The sequence below is a fragment of the Protopterus annectens genome, chromosome 3.part0 (assembly GCF_019279795.1).
Source record: "Protopterus annectens isolate FY-2018-M chromosome 3.part0, PAN1.0, whole genome shotgun sequence".
Lineage (NCBI taxonomy): Eukaryota > Metazoa > Chordata > Ceratodontiformes > Protopteridae > Protopterus > Protopterus annectens.
Genome location: NC_056731.1, coordinates 1,496,337,994 through 1,496,362,253, shown reverse-complemented (window position 1 = coordinate 1,496,362,253; position 24,260 = coordinate 1,496,337,994). Strand labels below are relative to the sequence as shown.

General features: G+C 37.5%; 1 protein-coding gene across 4 annotated transcripts in view; it reads left to right on the top strand.

The window, feature by feature from the left end:
* RGS20 (regulator of G protein signaling 20) overlaps window positions 1–24,260 on the top strand; it is a 910,627-nt gene that overhangs the window by 794,792 nt on the left and 91,575 nt on the right. The window lies entirely within an intron of this gene.

Below are 24,260 nucleotides of genomic sequence, written 5' to 3'. Positions count from 1 at the left end.
CCTCCTTTATCATCACTCCTCTCACTTGCTTGAGTTGTGCCTCCTTCAGCTTCACACTCCTCCCTTTCACCCCTTATATGCCATCTATTCCATAATTCCTAGCCTCACCTTCCTGTATACACACATTAGACTTCTCATTTTTTAAAAATCCTTGTCCACTGCCCTGAGTACTGCATCGCTGACCCATTTCTACAGCTTCTTTACTCTCTCAGTCTGTTCCCATTCCCTAAATCATATTTTACTCTGTGCCTTAGTTTTTTATAAACTATTCCCCTAAAAGCCCACACCTTTTTTTTGCCTTTGCTCTTACCCATCACCCACTCCAAACCACACAGTGGCATGATGACTATTGGTTAAAGGCACCATACCTGGACATTCCTTTCCCCTCAAACCTTTATTAGGATCACATTCAGAATGATGTCCTTTCAGATACAGTCCAGTAGCAGTTGGCTGAAACCCTCTGGGTCCAAGACTTCAGTCAATTCCTGCTCCCTCTTATCCCTGACACTTGGAATTTCCCAGTCTCCTCCTGGCAGATTCAGATCTCCTGTGACTATATGACCCTTTTCTTCCTATACCACTGCTTTATTTGGTCCTTTAGTCTCTCAGCCTTCTTCCTTGATGTGTCAAGAAGATGATCAGCCTTTCCCTGCTTCCTCTACCTTAGCTATCAGTGTATTTCACCTAAGTTCTGACCCTGCTTCCTCTCTACCTTCCTTCATGGGCAGTGCTGTGTCTTCTCTTTGAATTTGGTGGAATCCTTTATGTTGACCACTATTCCACCTCCATTCCTCCCCTCTCTATCATTCCCAAACAACCTTTTCAGAGGCACCTCCGTATCCCACTTCCTCTTATCACTGTAATTAATTACGTTGATAAATAAATGAATCAGCCTGGTAGAAGGGAAGAAAAGAGAGGTACTTAAATGTACCAATGATGCAGAACTGTGGTATACATACCAATCATGAGGAATAGTAGTGTACCCCAACTACTGTATGAGATTAATTTATACTTGCTTCACAATGTTTATTCCATTTGATGTTAAAATAAAATTCATTTGGATACAATCGTTAATGAGTTTTCATATGTAAACTTGTTTATTCTGGATATATAATGTCCAATTGGCCTTTTCCACAGTGGAAAATATTTTTCAAGTGTTTTTTTTTTTTTAATTTCAGTACATAAACTTAGTTCACCAAATAGAAACTATCACAGAAATGAGGCTCTGTCATAGAACTGCACAGTACCAAGGCCACAGATAAACTCATTGTGCACAAGGAATGATTTTTACAGCTGACACCAGGTAACACAATAGTTCATAACACATGCTAGCATCTTATACATCGGTGTCTCTTCCATTTATAATCATGTTCCCTAAAACAATAATTCTTTCTTGCATAGATGATTTAGCACAAAAAGTCAACCCGGAGATCCTGGATAACCACACTACATGTAAGATGCAATGAGTTAGAGATTATTTATTCCAAGTGTTTTGACATTCTGTACTACTGCATTGTGGTAAAATGCAGTGATACATTGTGGTGTAAATGATCCTTATTTATTTGGGCTGCTTTTTAATAAAAGACTTTGTAAATTTTATATTAAAATTACAGTCCAAATAAATTTAGTGTTTTCGATGTGACATCATGTTAGGCAAATGTCCATAGACTTTAATGGATGTGGCCCTATGCATGTAGTGCATGCATCCATTAAAGTCTAAGGATGCAGCTCACACTTTCCCACACTTGATGTCACTGAGATTAAAGATCATCTTTAAGGCTCAGTGGCATTGTTGCTGGGAAAACTAGTTATATGAAGGATTTTTTAAAGTAGCGGGAAAACTTTCACATATATAATGAAACTCCTAATCAACACTTTATGCACAGCACTTAACTGTGTAAAAGGTAAGTCACAGACACATGACAAAACACTTAAAACACTGCAATAGAAGAAATAGGGTACTTCTACTATGAACATAGTACATGAAGGCTGGAGCTGATCAATAAATTTAGATTTAGATTTACTTTTTTTGCAATGCTTTTGAACCTACCCAGTAAAATTTATCTGTTATGATACTGTAGCCCAACCACTTGGTTATTTTGAAGGTTACAATATATTGTCATTTAATTTAACTGACGTATCTGTTACCAGCTGACTACAGTGTGCAAATAATTTGGTTTGTATGCATCTGTCCTACTTTGTTATTGTGACTATGTGTGATATGTACTTATAAATTTATCAGTTTAGAATTGCATTTTGGTTTGGCTTTAATCCAGATTGCAGATGAAAACAATCCAAATTATTAGTCCACTTGTCACATTTATAAAAAAGAAAAAAAAAACAATAACATTGTTATATGACTCTGTTTATGGTGTGAAACTCAATATATGCCCAGAAAATAAACACGTCTTGAGTTGAAAGTATATCAGAACCAAAAAAAAAAACTGCACATTTCTCTATAAAGCTATTTTCTGTCACTAGAAATAAGCCGGAACCAAAAGACCCTGTACTGAAAAGAGCAAATGAGACAGCCAAATTCAGTGCAGTGTTGTGTATAAATCCATAAGACTAGAATGGTATTCAAGTGCAACATGAACCTGAGTTTCCAAGTATAAATCCCAGGAGCTTATAATTAAAATGTCAGAGGTTGTTTCAGATAAGTGCCTCATATGTAGACAAAAAACACATGCTTCTACTAGCATTTCATTTTGAATAGTCTGCACTCCCAAATACAACTCCCCAAAACTTTTTTACAAAGAACTGTCAAAGAATGCTTCAGCTATTTCCTTGTATAAGTGGACCCCTAATTATTTGTGTCTTTCGGCATCGCCACAGCGGAACTCCGGTCCGCTAATGATTGGCAGTAGGTTTTTACGTGCTGGCTTGCCGGACCTAACACACAACCTTCAACGAAGGAATGCCCATTCACACATGTCGACACACAGAAGACGCTCTAACTGAGAATCGAACGGGCAACATCTAACTGTGAGGCGACAACGCTACCACAGCACCACCACTGCAGTTACATAAGTGGACCCCTAATGTAGAGAGAAATTTCTGTGTGACTGTCTACAAAGTTCCATTATGCTTAGTATGTAAGGAATGGGTATATAAAGGATTGCAGTGAATCTCCAGAAGATACCTGTACTGAGTTGACACTATAACAGAGGTACATATTGTAATGTATTTCATTCGTAAAAATATTTTTTTTCTGTCACTGTAAAAATCTCACAATCAAAAATTCATGCAGCATCAAGGCCAAAATGTCCAGTTAAATTAAATACTGAGCTTTGTATAGCTGGAGTGGCAATCATAAGTGAAGTGCATGCCAAAGCCAGAGTGGGGAATGGGTAAAATAATACCGCACAAATAAGCCTTTAAATTAAAGTAGCCTAATAGATCACAGTGCTCAAGCAGTCCTGGAGAGTCAAATTTTGCCATCTAGAGATGTGTGGCTCCAATTTACTTAAACTATAGTGTCTATCTGTTTTACAAGCCAAGGTTCAGTTCAAATTGCAATCTGGCCAAAGACCTAAGTAATTATGAAAACAGATTTGTTCCAGATTAGACTTAGCTGCAGTAATAACATTCAAGGAAATAACAGCTAGCTTACTGTAAACAAATAATTAAGATTTGGTCTCATTAGTGTTAGGCTTACACCATAATTAAAAAAATCAAGAGCTCGTTTCATTAAAAGACAGCTAAAATGTATTCATTATTACTTACTGTAGAAATAATTATGTCAGTAATAAATACACTTAATTTACAGTCAGGGAAGGGTAAATTAAACAAATCAATACATATATTGTTAGTGCTGTTTCCTCTTGCAGCCATTGCCATACAGTTTAAAGTATGAATGACAATGTTATTTTCAAGATGCAAAAACAGGACTTTAGCTTCATTTAAAAACTGACAGCAGTGACATTCATAATATATGTGAAATGGGATGCACTGCTAATGTGAGGTTTAAACTATTTAAAATATCTCAGTCATCTGTGGTGCTGGTGACCCATATTCATTTAGTTAGCACACAGTCAGAAGGCCAGTGGGGTGAAGGTTGGAAGAACAGAATATTAACAATTTTCTTTTCTGAGGAAGTAGGCCGGGGAGACTTAAAGGGGTGTGAAAACCAAGCTTATATACTACCTATTTTTCTAGAAACCCTATTTGTATAAACTCAGACCTGTATTTCTAATTAATGATTTGCTCATCTAGTAATTTATAAAAAGTTAAGGCAGTGTTTAATCATGAGAGGTATTTTGTTCCATAACTAAGGTAAGTTCTGTGTCTCAAACAAATCTTTCTTTTTCCAGTTGGTTATATCTAGTTTCAGTAACAGTTTCTTGGATCAGGTATTATCTTTAAGGGCTATGTGTTTCAAACCTGGGTTCTACAGTGTTTTGTAGATCAGACAAAGATCACTCCTCAAGAATCTATACAATAATGAGTACAGTGAGAACTCCTTTCACTTTTCAGTGTAGCTAAAATTTTGTAGACTTCTTATTTTCTTTGTAAGAAATCTGAATTTTCTCTAGTTGTACAAAGTGTATCACTAGGCAAGTACAAAAAGGTGTGCTGTGCTCTATAATGAATAAGCATGATAGAGAGTCTGGCCAGTGCTCCAAAGGGTAATGGGGAGATATGGCATCGCAACTGAAATCCGAGAATAAACAAGAACTTTAGCACATGTAGAGGTCACTCTGCTACAAACTGCTGGTGGAACAATCATTCTTTAAGCAAGACAGCACTTTGGTACACGTAGAGGTCACTCTGCTACAAACTGTTGGTGGAACAATCATTCTTTAAGCAAGACAGCACTTTGGTACACATAGAGGTCACTCTGCTACAAACTGCTGGTGGAACAATCATTCTTTAAGGAGGACAGCACTTTGGTACACATAGAGGTCACTCTGCTACAAACTGTTGGTGGAACAATCATTCTTTAAGCAAGACATCACTTTGGTACACGTAGAGGTCACTCTGTCGCAAACTGTTGGTGGAACAATCATTCTTTATGCAAGACAGCACCTTGGTACATGTAGAGGTCACTCTGCCACAAACTGTTGGTGGAACAATCATTCTTTAAGCAAGACAGCACTTTGGTACATGTAGAGGTCACTCTGATACAAACTGTTGGTGGAACAATCATTCTTTAAGCAAGACAGCACTTTGGTACATGTAGAGGTCACTCTGCTACAAACTGTTGGTGGAACAATCATTCTTTCAAAACCACTGTTTCTTTCACAGGGAAGAAAATGGCCAGATCACCAGAACAACATTAGGGGTCAAAAATATACTGCAATTTTGCAAACATGCAAGGCTACAAGTGGCAAATGAAATATACTCTTCTAAGAATTTTTTTCCTTTGTTTTGGTTCCAACTACCCCTGACTTCAGATCCCCATTTCCCTCCATAGCCCCTCCCTCTAATGCCATCTTTGAGGAGATACTCCTACATATATGTTTAATAAGTGGGTCCCATCCCTCTATATGGAAAAGCCCCTTTGGCTCACATGGGCTATACAATCCCCCTGCACCTGGGAGAGTTAAAAGGGTTCTGGGATCATTTTATTGTGGTCAGATGGCTTTTCTAGAAGACATTTGTCTGACCCCATGTGCCAACAGCAGCAACTGGCTGGGCAGCCAATGAAAAGTTATTCTAATATGTGTCCCACCTGGGGACTGTAGGGTGGCCATGATGGCTGTATCCTACTTCCCACAGCTCTGCCCTCAGTCCTATATTATTTGTCTGAGCTCCATCTTCAACCAGAGCTCCACAAGAAAAATGAAAACACATCCCTCCTCACAGAGTAGGCAAGTACACCCTACCCAACACCACCACCAGATGAATGAGCCAGTAATCACTCATGTCACATGGGTCATAGTCAGGGCTTCATCCCTGTATGCTGCTGGACCAGCTAACTTTCTTAAGATTATTTTTTTCTTAATTTATACATTAAATTATTTCATTTTATTTTTCTTTAAAATCAGTCAGCTTTTAAATGTTTAAACAGATGTTAAAATCCTTGGAAACCTTGCATGAATTGTGAAACAACCATGTATGCCATGATTGTGCACTTTACCTAAGACCAACAATGATATGTCTAGATCAACAGTTAGACTTACAGTTTGGGGTATATATAACCCATGGAAGGTTTCCTACAGAAAAAAATGTTTCCAAACATGGTTAAACATTTACTGTTCTATAGAAGAGACAGTAAACATTTACTATAGTATAGAAAAGGATTTAATGACAGGAACTGTATTTTTTGTTACCATAGGTGCAACTTGTCTTTTATACTATTGTCAAACTTAATTGAGCATATAAATAATTACTTATTTTATGGCACATCTGACTTAGTGGCCTACATGAACATTTTTATTATATTTTTTGGTAACATTTCTATCTGTTTTAATTGGGAAGAGGTATATTACTGAAGGACACGGCAATGGGGTGAAGTTTTCCCCTAGTTCTGCCAATCTGATTGTGGTTTCATAGAACAGAATTACAATTATTAGGATATATAGTTTTGTGAAAATATAATATTTTATTGTGTCTTCATAGATTACCTCTTTTTGTTAGCAGTAAGAGCCTCAGCCTTTTCTTACTTTTCTTCACAGACTACAATCTCATGGGTATGACCTTATATTACCTTAGGGCAACGGCAGACCAAATATTTAGATGAAGCTGTTGTTGCCCTGCAAATGTTGATTTATGGGTATGGTATTAAACAATCATGCTATCAAAACTGCAGTTTATTTCACAAGGAAGAAAATGCCTAGCTGTAAGAGTAACAGCAGTAGGGGCCACAAATTTGTAATAAAAATATATACTGAAAATTTGCAAACATACAAGGCTACAAATGGCAAATGAAATATAGTCTCCTAAGAATTTTTTTATTTGTTTTGGTTCTAGCTACTCCTGACTTCATATCCCCAGTTCCCTCTACAGTCCCATCCTCTATTGCCATTTTTGAGGAGATACTGCAACATATCTGTTTACTAAGTGGGTCCCATCCCTCAAGAAGGAAAAGCCCTTTTGGCTCTCATGGGCTATACAGTCCCCATGCACTATCCTTAATAGGCATTTGAAATCTGCATAGTTTTAGAAGCCAACTATAGCCAGTAATTTATTAGATTCTGACAGAGCTCATCCCAATAAAGTAATTTTATCTGTGCCCTATGGAGAATTCACAAGACCTTAAGAACTGTCTCTTGACATCCAACAGTATGAAACAGTAGCTTAGCATATCATTAGTAGACTTACTCTAATTCTACTGTAGAAATTCATTCACCCTTGCTGATAAGGTTTTCAACTCTGACCTTTTTCCAATAGTTCTGTTTTTGAATTCACAAACTGAAGGAAGAATATGTCCTGGCTGTGTCTTCTGTGTCTTAAGGAGACTAGGCTAACAGCCAGGACATAAATGGGGAAGACATTTAGTATTCAGGGGATGTAAACTGGTGTGGTATTTGCTCTGAAATGGATGAATGTAACATATCAGACATTGACCCAGTCTAAGTGATTGCATAACTGCATGCTACTCAAGGTTCTGAATTGCATATGTTCAGTTGTGCATGTTCACCTAATCCTTGCAACAGTAACACGTTCATTATGGACTATTTGCCGCTGATTTTTTATTGTTGTTGATTTTTTTTTTTTACCGGAGTCGGGGCTGGCATTCTGCCATTCTCCCTTAACCCCTGTTCCTGTCTAGTTTTAAAGGTGGAAAACAGGTAGGGGCAACCCCCTTACAAAATACACAATTTTAAAAACAAAGCGAGAGAAAGGTGGAGTGTCATATAATTGTTTGTCGAGTCCTACCACCTACTGTTTGAGAAATGAGCAAGAAGAAAGACCAGTGAGGGCAACAAACAAATCCAGCAAGCAATCAAGGAAGTCACCCCAGCCAAGAGTAAATGCATTAACTGTTGTGACTTACTCTCTGACTGTAAAGTACAGCACAGGTCACCCAGTTGGTATTGCCACTTAAAATGAAAAGCAAGCTGACTGTTAAGGAGATGTTGTTTAATACAGTACTTCTGGAATTGCTGAAACTGTATTACAGTAATGTATGATGCAGTTTAAAGACATTACAGTATTTTAAGGCTCATGTCCTCCTGAAATTGGATATTTTGAAATGCTGATACTGCCAAAAAATAGGAGGAGTACTGGCTTTATTTTATCAGAATTAAGACTTTGCTAGAGACTTCTTTCAGTTTCATATCCTATCAATCCATTTGACTGAAGTCCCTGTGTTGGTAGCATAGATGGGTACAGCTCTGACTACATCCCAGGCAATTCGAGTTCAGTTAGCTGCTCGGGCACTTTATGGCACAGGCAAGGAGGATGAAAGTGCCCATCCTGGCAGAAGGGCATTAACTGGGGCACACCTTGAGGTTGATCCCTGGTGACGGCTGGGTATGCACAATGATAACTAGAGACCACAAATAGTCCAAGAGGATAAAAGTCAGAAAATAAGAGCAGAAATGTAAAATCCAATAAAACTAGACTCCGACTAACATGGCTGATGAAACTTTAATATCAAACAAACAAATTAAAAATGAGAAAATAAACGAAGGTGAGCACTTTCACTGCTAACAAGCAGCTTCTTCAAACCATACAGCTAAGACAATCTGATTCATTCATAAAAACAATCAACCAATCAGAATAAAGCATCAGGATACATAATACATATATCTCTCCCATTACAAAATAAGTCATTCCATTGAGAAAATAGACCCGCAGTGGTGTTGCTGCGTTGTCACCTCACAATAAGACACTGTCCGGTTCGATTCTCAGCTAGAGCATCTTCTGTGTGGAGACATGCGTGAATGGCCGTACCTTGCTTGAAGGTTGTGTGTCAGGGCTGGTAACTCGGCACGTAAAAATCAACTACCAATCATTAGCGGACTGGAGTTCCGCTGTGGCAACCCCTAACTGGGAAAAGCTGAAAGACACAAACAAATTGAGAAAACATAACAAAACGCTCAATGAGCCAAGCTAAGAGCTTTTGGTACTGGTTTTAGAGAGACATGCCCATTTAAACCTGGGTTAACATCTGCTCTAAGAGTTAGCATCTAACTTAATTCACTCTGCTCACTTCTGTTATGAATATCACCACCTCAGATATTCATAGATACAATCTCTAAGGCACAAAATTTAAACCTATATATAGAATCATTCTCCATAACATGTTTAGCAAGTGCGTTAGTTGGCTTCTTATTCCTTATATCATTAATGGATTCCAGAATTCTATCGTTGAATATACAATTCATTTTACCATCATAAAAACATTTGCATTGCATATATTCTGCATAATAAACCAAATTAACAGACATACAATCAGCACAGAAGTCAGTGTCAATTTTAAAACCCATCACAGATTGCACAATCGAAGCTGAAGTCAAATTATGGTCACAAGCATTACACAACTGACAGGGAAAGGTACCTTTACGATCCAAGCAAGTATCATAAGAGTTCGTAGTATGTCTGTAACAAAGGTCACGTTTGAGGGATTTATTATTCTTAAATGAAAAACTTGGTGATGAATCCAATAATCTACTTATGTCATTATCACTAATCAAAATCGGCCAGTACCTTTTAACAATGTCACAAACTGCACCAGTATCACTAGAATAGGTCAAAGCAATAAGGGAACAGTACTTTCTATTTGAGGGAGACACTGATGAATGTATATCAGGTGTAAAGGTATTCTGTCTTTTAAAGATATTCCTATCAGAAGCATTTTCATAATCAGAGAACATCAATCTCAGAGAAACTCTCCTTGCAAATAGCTTCAAATTAATAATGACATCTGTGATATCTGATCTTTTGATAGGTACAAAAGATAACCCTTTATTAAGTAACATAATCTGATCAGAAGATAAGGAATATGAGAAAAGATTAAAAATCAAACTGCTAGAATCTTACTCCTTGTAACACGATGATTCCTGGTTATGGAGCATACACACCCGCTCTTGTTGCATCTCCTTGAATGTCCTGGTCTCGACCCTCTCTCAATCGGTAACAGCTGAGCCAGGGAAAAATGAGTAGTAGTAGTAGGACAGGTATCTGTTACTATTTGTGCAGACCGAGGTAGTGCTGAAGCACTGGTGTCTGTAGACTCCTTATGGGATGGTTCTTCTTGATTGGAAAGAGGTTGCATATAAGCACTCCCATCAGCTGAATCAGTGACAATGTTATCTGTATGTGTAGTATTATCTTTCAGCAAAGAAAAAACATGACCGGACGAAAAATCAGACAAATCACGTTGCAATTTCTTACGTTTCGTTAACTGCAGTCTAGATTCATATGAAGTAACATAATATATTGTCAATGTAACATAAGATTTTCATTTATTATTAATACTGTATAGCTCTAGGGGCACAGTTTCACTGCAGTACCCTTGCCACCTCATGCAAACTCTGCAGGTATAGATGTCTTTTAGCAAGGGGCTTCCTGCATTTAATAGTTGGTAGTATCATTATGCACATCTGTTTTGCCATTTTTCTTTTACTAATATTATATGATGGGAATAATATTTGATGGTTGATTTGGCAATAGGAGCATGTCAGCACAATGGAAAATTCTCTGGCTGAAAGAAAGCCCTCAAAGGAATCTTATTTAATGACAAACGATATACACATTCATACTAGTTTTTTTTTTTTCAAATATATCTAATTCAAGCATTCTGAGTAGAGGAGTCTTAGCTACTGATGAAAGCCTCATAACATCTAACAGCTCAGACTGATTCTAGTTTTATGTAGGGCCATTTTCACAGCATATGTTTAAGTGTTCAGAAAACTTGCTTTTGTATGTAAACATTGGCCCAGGGTGCCTCACACTCCTCATCTTCCCCAAACATGGGTTGGAGGAACTCAGGGAGGAGACTAATTGGATTCAGCAGACTTATTAAATAAGTAGAGGCCCTTGGCAGCAGTTGATGGTCAATTGCGGGGACCCCCCCCCCAAAAAAAAAAAAAAAAACATTACAGCAGACTGCTTTCTCCCACAATCTGGAAAAATTACAAAATGCAGACTGCATCAAAGAAATATAGTTCCCAAACAAGTCTGAACAAGACTGCTTGTTTCTCTAGTTGTCAAAGCACAGGCCTTGATTCTTGGTTTTATTATATTCAGTTACAGAGGTTGTGAAATATATCAGGTGCCAGATATACTGAGTGGGCATGGCTGTGAAATATATCAGGTGCCAGGTATACTGAGTGGGCATGGCTGTGAAATATATCAGGTGCCAGGTATACTGAGTGGGCATGGCTGTGAAATATATCAGGTGCCAGGTATACGGAGTAGGTATGGATGTGAAATATATCAGGTGCTAGGTATACCAACTGGGCATAATTTTCCCTTGTATTCCTTAAAATAATTTACACAGACAGATTATGCTCACCTAATATACATATATATCAAAATGCCCTGAAATTACCCTGCTGTAAGACTTACATCATCCAAATTGGAAAGTGAAGAGAAACATAAGAAACAATTGACCTACTAGCCCTGTAGTTTACTAAGGAGCAATTGACCCACTACTTCAATGAGGTTAACCAAGAAGGAGAACACCTTTTAAAGCAATTTGTTATGTTTAGAGACTTGGGAACACAGTTGTACCTGAATGTCATTGAACTACTACATATAAAGAAAGTCTGGTTCATCCTAAATATCAAATGGTGTATCTTTCTAAAGTAAAATGAATGTTTACTGAAATATATATATTTGTTTAATAATGTATGCATTTATTTATTCATTTATTGAAAATAGCTTATCACTTTCAAATGGTTTCAGTACGTTAGAGACAGTGATATACTGTGATAAATGTGTTCTTAATGTACGTTTTGTGTACACATATGTATGAATGTTTGTACATTTTTATGCAATTATATATCTTAGTTTTGTATGTGTATTTTTGAATACTTACATTTTTTCTTTATATATATATATATATATATATATATATATATATATATATATATATATATATATATATCTGTGTTTACCAAGCATAGGTTACTGGATAATTATTTGGATATTTAACTGATTAAGATTTAGTGCCACTTGCATTATGTTGGTTTACTATTTAAGTGTTATTATTTGCACAATGTGTTTCATAACATTTTGTTTTCATCTTTGAAGGCATTAGTCAAGGTGCTACATCTAGAAAATTATCAAATAGACTTTATTTTCCATTTGTATGCAGCTTTTGTTTTGTTTGAGATTTTTACTATTTGTTTTATTTTGTGTCAGCCTTATAAATGAAATCAGAAATATGATTCCTGAAAAATACTGTTATTCAAACATACAGCAGGCCCCAGGAATGAACCAGAAATGTGTGCTTTTTCTCACATGTAAGAACAAAATGTTGGGCGACTATATGGTGGGCCGCACTTGACAGACGCCTGCTGATTAATACAATCATCTCCAAGATTATAGACTTTTAGAGGCAAAAATGTACTGTACTTGCAGGAGAATCACAATAAATAAGCATTTTTCAGCAAAACAGTGGTACTGTCTAGCTGACCGTGTACACAGAATCATTAATGAGTCAGTTCCACTTCAGAGAACTGACCCATCTTCTCAAATGGGATCTAAAACTATTCACAGAACTCACATCAGAGGAAACAGCAATCAAGAAAATTCCAAAATAAATTGCATTTTTGCAGGGAGAGTCCCCTGCACTCCCAATATCCCAAATCTCTAAATATGCTAAATATGAAATCACAAAACCTTACCAATTATAAGAAGCTTCCTTACCCCCATTGTTCCATAACCTCACTATATTAGATAGCCTTTTCTTCGGTGAAACATGGGAGTCAGAGTAAATAGTTTGACTAAGCCTATTTTGTCATCTTAACATAGCACAATATTTTGCAGGTAACCCTACAAAATTATCACACATTGCTTAGAAGATATTTTTTTCAAAATAAAAGGAAAGAACCAATAAAAACAACTGGCTTGGGCCTGAAAACCTGGAAGCTGTTACAATCATGAGGCAGATGGGTATTTTGAAGCACTTTAAAGCTGCAGACTGCTGAAATACAATGAGGCACTCATTAGCTATGTTATGCTTGTAATGCAGAAATCATGATGGCTGTGAAGGTATGAAAAGCAGGTTTGTGAGAGGAAGGGAGGGAGGGGGCACAGACTGTACTTGAAGAGTTGATTGACAGTACATGGGGGGACCACAGCATGCAGTTAACAAAGGCCAGTGATAGACTGTCAGTTTCTTGGAGAGTGAGTCGTCTTTACTGCACTGGAAGGAATTGATGTTTTTGAGTGTTTAAGGCTTAAAATTTGAAATGGTACTACACAGTAAGGCATACCTAATGTGAGCTTAACATTAGTACATGGAGCAGTGAAGTAATACAGGAGAAGAAAGTTTAATCATTCAGGAGTCAAATACTTGAGTGGAAGCGTCAGACTGACCTGTGAATAAAGAGTTCTGAGTGCATTGCTAGAATGTGCAGGAGTGAGTATTGTCTATTTATTTTCATTGGTTGATTGTGAAGTCCAAGTAGGTATAGAAGTTAGAACCTCTTTTCAGCAGAGCCTGCGGCCCAGTAGTTTTTTTTTTTTTTTTTTAAGGATTTAGTATATTTTGCAAAGTGTCCAACCAGGTTTCAATGGAAGAGAAGGACTCATGGGTAAATGAAGTTTAGACAAATTGTCAGCTATACAGATGAGAGCTGCGTAATCTGTGTACTGAATGAAGGATGCATGCATATAGGCTTTATGAAGGTTATATATGAAGATATTAAATAGTAGGCATCATAAGACAGATACTTGCGGTATCCCATCAGTGACTGGAAGAAAGGAAGGTAAAAATGATTCCTACTTTACAGCTTGATGTCTACTGGTTAAACAGCTGTTGGACCATTGGAGGCTGCAGTGTGACAGACCTAAGTACTGTAGTTTGTGGAGCAGGTTGACGTAAGAGACACTGCAAAAATCCTTTGATAGTTCCAAGAATAGCGAGAAAACCATTTTGATTAAGGTTGGTGGTACTGACAAAGTCCAAGATGGCAAGTTGTGTGGAGATTTGGTCTAAATCCATGCTGGGTAGGAGAAAGGATAATGTTATCAATGAGGTACTGGAGCAGTTGAGTGTAAACACATTTTTCTAAGAGTTTTGACAGGGGATGAAGGATAGTACATTAAACATCAGAAGCCTGAGCACAAGGCAGAGCTGGACTGAATATCAGCAAGGTGGCCATCTCCCACAATGAAAGTGGACTTAACTCTTGCTGCATGTATTTCATTGGTAAAAAACAGAGTTATACTATGAATCATTGGCCTCCACAAAACTGATGATCCAAAATAACAAAAAATAATGTCCAAAGAAGAGCAAAAAATTAAAAAAATAAATTTTGTGTTGTTTGGTTTAGTGAAAAATTTAACTTTATGTGTTTTTGCAGGGGGGCAGGCCCCACAACCCCCAAACTTGATTATTTATATATATATATATATATATATATATATATATATATAAACTCCCTGATCACACCAACTTGAAAAAGAGAGGAATATCCTAAAGGAAATGAAAAGTTTCCAGCACACACATAAAAATTGCACTGGCAATGATTGTCTCTCAATCTCCCTGCAGGCAGCTGAAGCTCAGGAATTTCACCTCAACCAACTGTAAGGAAGCCAGAAACCACAAATTCTAGCTTCACTATTGACAAGATATAGAGACAAGTCTGCATCAATGTGTCATCAGTAGGTATAAATATTTTTTATGGGGAGTGTGCAGTAACACTGTATATCTGCTATCCAGGAGGAAATTAAATGGGAAGAACTTTGCAATATTACTAAAATTTGAATCAGGATTTGGCCTCCCATTAAGTTAACTGCTATCTATCTAGCTGTGAAATAAAAGATCCATTCATTCATTTTCTTATTGCCCACTTTATCCATTACGGTGTCAGGATTGACCTGGGTCTGTTAAAGAACTCAGTGGGTGCAAGGCAGAGATATTAATTCTGGACATGACACCAGTCTATAAATGTCAAATGAGAGATGTTCTCTCTGCAGGAAGAAAATAAACCAGTCAGAGTTCACAATGACATTTTCTGTGAGGAGGGGACACTGATTCTGGCAGAGGTCTTCTAACTGGCAGAGTCTAAACTTTAACAACATTTATGATGGCTGACCTGAAAATTCAGAGTAGCCATATCACAGGGTAAGGTCAATGTAGAAGTAAAAGAGGCAAGAACGAGAGTCCCCCCTCAACAAATAATGGATTAAGGAGTTAAGAAGCTTCAGGTGTTGTGATTCTTGGGAGCTGTCACAAGAGGCAGACTGCCCCCACTGTCAATATGACAAAATGTGGCTGGAGAGAGAGTTACAGCTGGCATGGTGGAAGCCAGTGAAATGCATTTACAGTTGTAAGGCTGGGAAAATTGCATAGTGAGATGGAGATGGAGGGCTTATTTTGGTTTGAGGACAGTAAGAGATGGCCGCCTTTTCCCAATATGCATCAATAATATGTGGACGCTGCACAGCAGGAAGGTGAGGAAAGGTTCATTTTCTGACTGCCATGTTTATTCCCATGGCTGGGAGCTACATTTTACTCAACAGAAATGTAATGGCTGAACAAGCCAGTGTGTCCATAATGGGAAAATGGCAGTCAAATAGCAACTCACTGATTATAATAAAAATCTTAGCCCTTTAAACTGACACATTTGTTTCAGCAGTAAAAAGCAGGATTTCATTATCTGCATCTTTTTGCAGCTTTTCCCACTTATACTGTTAAGTGTCTACCTGTACAAATGGAGATTATTTTTTGATAGCCACAGCACTGAAAGTTGAATAAAACAGAAAAAATACATTGATTACATATGTAATTGAGCATAACATCAGTATTCATAACAAAGGTTTGTGTTATCATAGACAAAAGTGTGTTTTTTTAATTTACAGCTATACCCTATAACAGACTCAGCAAATTATCATGAAGAAATACATTTCCTGTATGACTACAGAAGTATCTGATCTTAAGTATGATGTTTATGTTCAAATCTGACACCCTTTGAAGTCAGGCTACAGCAAATCTGTGAACTGCATAGAAACCTTATAAAATCTTTGTTTTTATTCGGGGATGAAGCAAAAAGAATATAGCGTATAAATGGTGCATGTTAACTGGACAGGTGATCTTTTTGTACCGTATATAAAAAGTATATTTGTAACTGTGTTTCCAGCTGTGTTCTGAGAATATCATATATATATATATATATATATATATATATATATATATATATATATATATCTACACACATATACATACATATATAATATAAAATGTACAGGTGATATGTAAAAATGAATGGATGAAAATGTAATTATTTTGTTATACTTAGCTACTGGGCTTTATCAGTTTCTGTTTGGGAAAGACTAGCTATGCTGAATAGGTGTTTGCTTGCTCTGAATCTGAAATGAACTTCATCTTTTGCTCTTGTGTGGCCTGACTCCGTGATGCAGAGGGATGGAGCTCTAACTGTGACCCAGGTGGACAGGCTTCAGTTAGAAGCCCAACCACAAGAGCAGCCAAGCAGGGAAGGGAAGGAGTGAAAGGGAATTGCCCATTCAGCTGTCCCTGGGGGATGGGGAGGGTTGTGGATACTAAGGGATGACACAGGGAAGTATAATTCTCCAAAGAGAAAGGAGCAAACCACTTCCTGTGCTCAAGGGAAGAGATCAGGGCTGCTTGCTGGCAATGTCCCTTGCAAAAGTGAGAGACAACCAGCACCATTAGCCCACTGCATGCCCACCTTCCACTTCTTAGCTAAGTGACTTCAGAGAGTTAAGGCCGTAGTAAGTAAATCCCTGAACCACCCCTGATAACTGCTTCAATGATGGTCACCTTTTAGTTATTTTGCACACTCACTGAGGAGGAAATAAATGGGTCAACTACTGGAGGAAGGGGGCTGATGATTGGCAGGCAACAGGGGCAAAAAAAAATGCTTGCTCCTGTGTGGAGGTTGCTAGCCAGAATAAGCAAGCACATTACCTAAACAGTACAGATTGGTTTCTGTAAGATATTACTACATGGAAAGTCTCCATAAAGTACAATGCACTGTAGCTTTAAGAGGAGAAAGGTTTGAAAGAATGGCATTGATGGCATGCCTCCCACTGTGGAACCATTGCAAAACATCTCTGCAGGGGTCATTTGGAATGGCCCTCTATCCAGACACGGTTGAAGTGGTAGCTATCATTTTACTATTTTCAGTGAGTGTTATCCAAAACTTTTCTGAGTATGGACTGGCTTGTTACTCTCTACCAGTGAGTTTATTTATGGCTTTGTGTTTGGACCTGTTATGAGATGAAAGCTCATATAGTGCAGTTAGTATCCAACAACTCTTCCAGTTTGATATATCTGCATTTAAGTATCCTTTTTCTCAAACTTTTTATTTTTCTCTTTTCTCTGTGCAATTATACATTCATTTGCATACTTAACTTTTAACTGTGCTGTCCGATTTCTTTTTATGTAAAACATCTTATATAGTCACACAAAAAGCTTGTAATTGAGTTTTTTTATTTACTTATTTATTAATTACTAATACTAGTTGTAGATATTCTCTGTTGACTGGCCAGATAGCGATAGTTTACATTAGGACACACCAGGAAATGAGGTAGCAAGTGCCACCCCCACTGTGATATGATTCAACCTTATAATATTACAACTTTTATTTTTAAGAAATTAATGTTTATGTGACTCATGCTGTTCTTAAGAAAATTAGATGAAAAAAATGGTGCAACATCCATCAGGGTGCTAATGCCCCCCACACCACCAAAAAAGGGTCTGGAAAGCACTTAAAATTGTGTATAGTAGGGAGTGCATGAGGGAGGCAGCCCTCTTGCTAGATGTGTGTGTTTGTCTTTTACTGACATGTCAGTAGTGCCAAATATTAGAGTTCCAATTTTGTAAACCTTTTTTAAAAACTTTTTTTTTTAAATCTTCTTAAACACTTAACTGACATCAGGATGTCAATCAATTCAGCACCACCCACACCTTCACAAAGTCTGATGTTGTGTCTTAAAATAAACATTTGCCATCCGGACTGCTCTGCTGTGCATTATCATTTATGTTTATTACTATTTCTTAAGAGTGGAACAGTAACTGGACTTCTACTGGTATATAATCTGGAGTGGTGGCAGTTAAGCTATCTTGTGCCAGGACAAAAAGACGTAGTATTGAATAATATTACTAGCCTTCACTGGAAGGTATTTTCTGTGTGTGTGTGTGTGTATGTGTGTTTGTGTGTAAATGTAGTAGTTAATTCAAAGGGGTGTAAATGTAGTAGTTAATTCAAAGGGGTTCCTAGCTCTTTGTCACTAAATCAAACACACTCTAGTAAAAGGAAGGATACCAAGTGCGTAATGCTGCAAGTCAGAATAGTGTGTGTCAGAATGATGAAACATTTCTGAAATAGCAAATGTTTTAATATTGCACATAAGTGTGTGTGTGTATGGTAGTGATTAAGTTAGAGTAAGAGTCCGGGTTAGGGTTACTGTAGCTCATGTGTGTCATGTTTAGTGGTAGGGTTAGGGTTAGTGTTAGCATTATGCTCAGGGTTGGAGATAGGGTTAGTGTTAGCATTATGCTCAGGGTTGGAGATAGGGTTAGTGTTAGCATTATGCTCAGGGTTGGAGATAGGGTTAGTGTTAGCATTATGCTCAGGGTTGCAGATAGGGTTAGTGTTAGGACTAGAGTTAGGGTTAGCATACATCAGTAAGGGTAAAGTAGGGGGCTCACAATTCATCTTATTCTGAGCATCCCAAGCTGCATAGAGCTCACATCTCTTGATCATGATGTGAAAAAAACTTTCAGTAAGCTTGCTCCTGCTGCATAGAACTATTTACATAATCCAATTACTGAAATTAATAATTTGTCTTAAGAAAAGGCTAAAGGTATACTTTAATAAATAATTAAAAAGTGTCTGCTTCATAGTTTCTTTGTAAGGTATCTGTATATGAATTCCAAAACATTTAAAAATGAACCTGTTTATTTATTGTTGTTGCAGTTGTTTCTGCAATTATTGTTTTTGTTGGTGGTGGTGAAGACAGCTGCATTTGGTCTGCAATGTGATAAAGAATAAAGTGCATTAGAATATTTACATACATTTTAGGAACTGCATCACATAATGGTTTCACTTGCATAATAATATTGTAATAACCATGGTTGTTTATACATACTCTGTGTAAATATCTGTCAGATCTTGCTCTACCACGTATATAAGTTTTACAGAAAGCATCACTTAGACATTTCATTTTATTACTACATTTCTAGAATAGTGTGAGGTCCAGTGGTGTGCCCTGAATGAAAACATCTGCCCATGGTGACCGTTCTGAGTATGCTACACTTATATAATACATTTTCTCCGGTATACCTATTCTCTGTGAAGTGTATATATTGTAAATCGTACACTGTTGAATACTGCGATTTACGATTTACAATATATACACTTCTCAGAGAGAGTACACTGTTGAATATTGCAGTTCTGCGGTGGTGGTGCTGCGGTAGCATTGTTGCCTCACAGCAAGATGTTGTGCCGTTCGATTCTCAGCTAGAGCGTCTTCTGTGTGGCGAAATGCGTGAATGGGCGTACATTAGTTGAAGGTTGTGCGTCAGGGCTGGCAAACTCGGCACGTAAAAAATCTACCGCCAGTCATTAGCGGACCGGAGTTCCGCTGTGGCGACCCCTAACCGGGTAAAGCCGAAAGACACAAACAAACACTATTGAATACTGCAAATCTGTCTGATGCTTGCATTTAATGTAATTTGTCTTTCTTCTCTGTTACAGAATATGTTGCATTATCGAAATGTATCTTTGTTATAAGATTGGTAGTGTCTAAATGTATACATTTCATTTTGTTACATTTGCCTTATGACCCATGAGAAGAATTATGAACCAGTCCACCTATCTGGGTAACAAACAGAAAATAAATAAATAATCTGAAAACCAAGTGGATAGTGTAGTGTACCACATTTAATAACCTTTATACTAAGAGCAAAGATACAAGATAAGAGTTTAAACGGTGGTATTTTACACGGTTACATTTGTGAAGCTGAATACAAAGGTAGATGGAAAGTAGGTAGTGAAAACTGAATGAGGGAATGAAACATTAGAGTAGTTGTGTTGTGGTGTTCTGCTTGAAATCTAAGTAAGTTTGTTGGTATCCTGGTAGGAAATGACATTCTGAGGGGGAAATGACTGAACTAGAGATGGAAAACAGTATGACATTAAGGCCTAAAACCTTAACTTGAGTGAAGGGAATGATATAAACTCTGACGTGTGCTAATAATGATTTGTAAATCATTTTCCAGGTTTTTGAGAATGCATGCAGTTTTTTCTTTCCCATATGGGCTATGTGATATTAGGACCAAGTCAAGTTTCTCTTTATTCATATTTCAAGGCCTTTGCTCAAATATGTATATGCACTGAAGCACCTAAATTTAATGCAGCCACATAATTTTGGCATTCTGCAGTACTGTGAGGTAAATACAGGTGTCTCCACAACAGCACTTTGTTACAGCTGATAGAAGTCAAATTGCAAACTTCAGACAGACATTTTACTGGCTAATTATATCTCCCAAAATATAATTTTATAAGGTGCAACAAAATCACAGAAATGTTGCCTTTACTTGAAGGCGATTTTGCAGATCACAGAAATTAAAGTAAAAAATCGGTATATCAAAAATAGCAACACGACTTTGACAAAATAGCACAAGAGTGAATAACTGTGACAAACTGATAAATCAACTATAACCATGAAGATAAGACAGATTTTGAGTCAATAAAATAAAAAGTTTCACTGAAAGGAAAGTTTTCTGTTCATCATATCCGTTGAAAGTGTCTCATTTTGAAACTCAAATGGGATTTTCCAAAATGTTGGTCACAAATCCAATGTTTTTATAGGCTTATCACACTTGTTTTTAAATACACTGGGCTTGAAAAATACATATTTTCTTGTGAGACCTCTTCTGCTGTACTGATAAGGTAAAAAAGGGTCAAAACATACATACTTAAGCTGGTGTGCTCTGTTTTTTTATTGGCCTGAATGTAGCCATAAAGACTAAAGTAAAAAAATCATGGGCATTCAGAAGCCATGAAGCTGAAGCACTGGTTTGTCCTTAAGAGATCATTTGCATATATACCATGAGCCACCACTTCTGGATATTTAAGGTATTACACAGTGAAGACGCTTGTTTGGGTCTTTCTTGCAGTTTTTACTGAATGGTTTGTCTGTGTGCCCTTTTTACACTTTGACTTGGATTTTAATTGGAATATTTTGCAGGCACCCTAATATCTACATACATCAGGCTTGATTTTATTTTATTTCTAATATAACCAGGCAATCCATTTATGTTTTATTGCTGAGGTAAAAATGGAATATGCTTGCCTATAAATAGTGAGGAGTTGTTTTTTTTTTTTTTTTACCTGCATCTACCTATAAAGGCTTAAAAAGTAAAAAAGTCATGGGTATTCAGAATCCATATAGCTGAAACAATAAAGTGCACTTAAGGGCCAATTTGTATATATCCAGTGGGCCTCCACTAAAGGAGGCTTAAGATATTAAACAGTGAAGACTGTAGCTTGGTTGGATCTTTATCCAGATGACCATTGAGGAGCCTGTCCAAAATTTGCTTTCCTAATTGCCCCAAAGCACCCTCTGGTTAAGTGACTTGCTCAAGGTCACTTAGCAGGCAAGTGGAAGCTGAGGTAACCAAGCTCTGGACCACAAAAAGCAGCTTGTTAACAGCTCTACTATAACTGCCAGAAAGATGTTTGCAGAGAGAAACAACCTTCTTAATTAAATGGTAAAAGAACTCTAGGAGATCTGTAACCAACTTCTTGGACTTCAAGATCCACAATAATTTTGCTGCCAGTGACAAAATACACCCAAGCACCACCATGAGAGTTCCTCAGAATTAGAACCCATGAATGTGCATAGCATTGTAGGTGGCCCAGTGGTGCAACGGTTAGCATTGTTGCCTCACAGCAAGAGGTTGTCCAGTTCAATTCTCAGCTGGGGTGCCCTCTGTGCGGAGTCTGAATGTCCTCCCTGGATTTCCTCTGGGTGCTCCGGTTTCCTCCCACATTCTGCCAACATGCTACAGGTGGATTGGACATTCTAAATTGGTCCTAGGTGTGAGTGTATGTGTGTGCGTGTGCCTTCTGAGGAAAGTTGGGCACAGCTGGCAACTTGGCACTGTAAAACACTACTGCCACTCGTTCTGCAGACTGATGATCCACTGTGGTGACCCCTAACAGCGAAAATGAAAAGAAGAATGTGCATAGATACCATTGTCATCTGTGCTGCGGATGTCATGAAATCTCAGGTGAAACTCTCTGCATGCAGATATTTTCACATGCTACAATAATAATTCCTCAATGAAAATGAAGTGATTTAGAGATGTTGCATAAGAAGTACACTGTGCAAAGTAGATCATACTAAAATCTGAACAAATTTATTGTTTCAAGTTATTGAATTGTTTCATTTATTGAGTCATATCAGGAAGACCCCCCGTCATAGTTTTTTTAATAAGGTTTTTATAAGACATGTTAGGATAACTAGCTGGTTAACCCAAAAATAAATTCTCTTGCTGTAATCCTGCTTATATGAGTTGATATGATAAGGTTTCCCATTCACTTTAATGCATTTTCATTATTATTTAAGGTGTGGTTCACACAAGCAGCACTGGTATTGATAGCATGCTAACAAAATGTTCTTATGAATAGAGGATGGCTTTAAAGCCTACCTTATGGAATGCTGTCACACACCTTTAATGATATATTAATATGTTTTACAACACTACGATCTGAGAGCTGCTAGAACTCACAAACTTTTCATTATATTTCAGATATGCAGCATCTGTTTTGTGCACCCCCAATGGTTATAAAACAGAGCATGAAAATCACACTGATTTCTCTCCACAAATGAAGTGAGATGGTATAAGTCTTACTTGTGCTGATCTTCCATTAACTTTTCTACCATTCTACATGCAATGACTAAAGGAGGGCATTAATACTACCAAGATGAGGCACTGCAGACATCTGTTTGATTGAGTCCCAGTACTTTGTGTCCAAAGACACACAGTAGGTAGATTCAAAGTGGTTGTTTGTGTGTGTGTGTGTGTGTGTGTGGTATGGAAGAACAACCGCAGCTTGGATTGCCACCTGGCAGTGTGAACACTGACTCAAGTTGAGGTGATGGACACCATAACCGCATGTTCAAAATGTGAAAAAGAGGGTCAGTACAAATGCTAATCATCTAGCTAATGCCTTCTCGCAGTGGTGACACATTACTCAAGAGATACATTACCCCAGAGTCATTGAGGCCCTTTTCTGTCCATTCTGTAAGAATTTTCATCCCCTCAGTTCATACCCTACCCCTTGGTTATCATGCAGCAGCTGCAACACTTTGCATTTACCTACACATGCTTTAGCTGCCATTTATCAGCCCGAAACTCCAAACTTTCCATATTTTCCCAGACAGAGCCACAAATGGGTCAGACAAATACACATTGAAGACTGCAAGCTATACTAACCTCTATGGTATACAAGTTGCTGCACTGCATTTAATAATACCTCATTTACCTCCACCCTCTGTGGGTGTTCTTTTTTTTTTTTGCAATGTGTTACCCTCCACATCCCTAGGTTCCCCATCCCAACTTTACTGCAAAACCACACACACACACACACACACACACACACACACACACACTATCAAATACACAGTTCTCTAGGCATAATAAAATGAAAACATTTACCCACATAAATATTTTCACAAACTATTTATATAAACACACTCAGAGTTGTTGGTTTGTCCCCTTCACCACACTCCATTGTCACTATATCCTAGAGCAATGGAATTAGTAAAACCACCTGGGAACCCGTTACACAGCACTTCACCTCCTAACATTATGTCATCAACCCTTCACTCGTCATTTCACACATACTTGCACAGCACAAATAAAGCCAGGCCTTGCACTCCTCCCATTAAACAACTGTGATTCTACACTTCTACATACATCAGTCATACAAAGTAATCATTCAAGCATACTTTACATACAGTAGCTTAGTTCACAACCTTATTCAAACATCACTTTCATGCACTGTTTTCTCAGCATAACCACACACATTCTTTGCATTTACCTTTAACCCTTTGTCAGCTAAGTGTCATTCATCGAAATAGTAATTTGTGAATTCTCATGCATCCATATTATTCGTGCATTTTAATATTCCAGT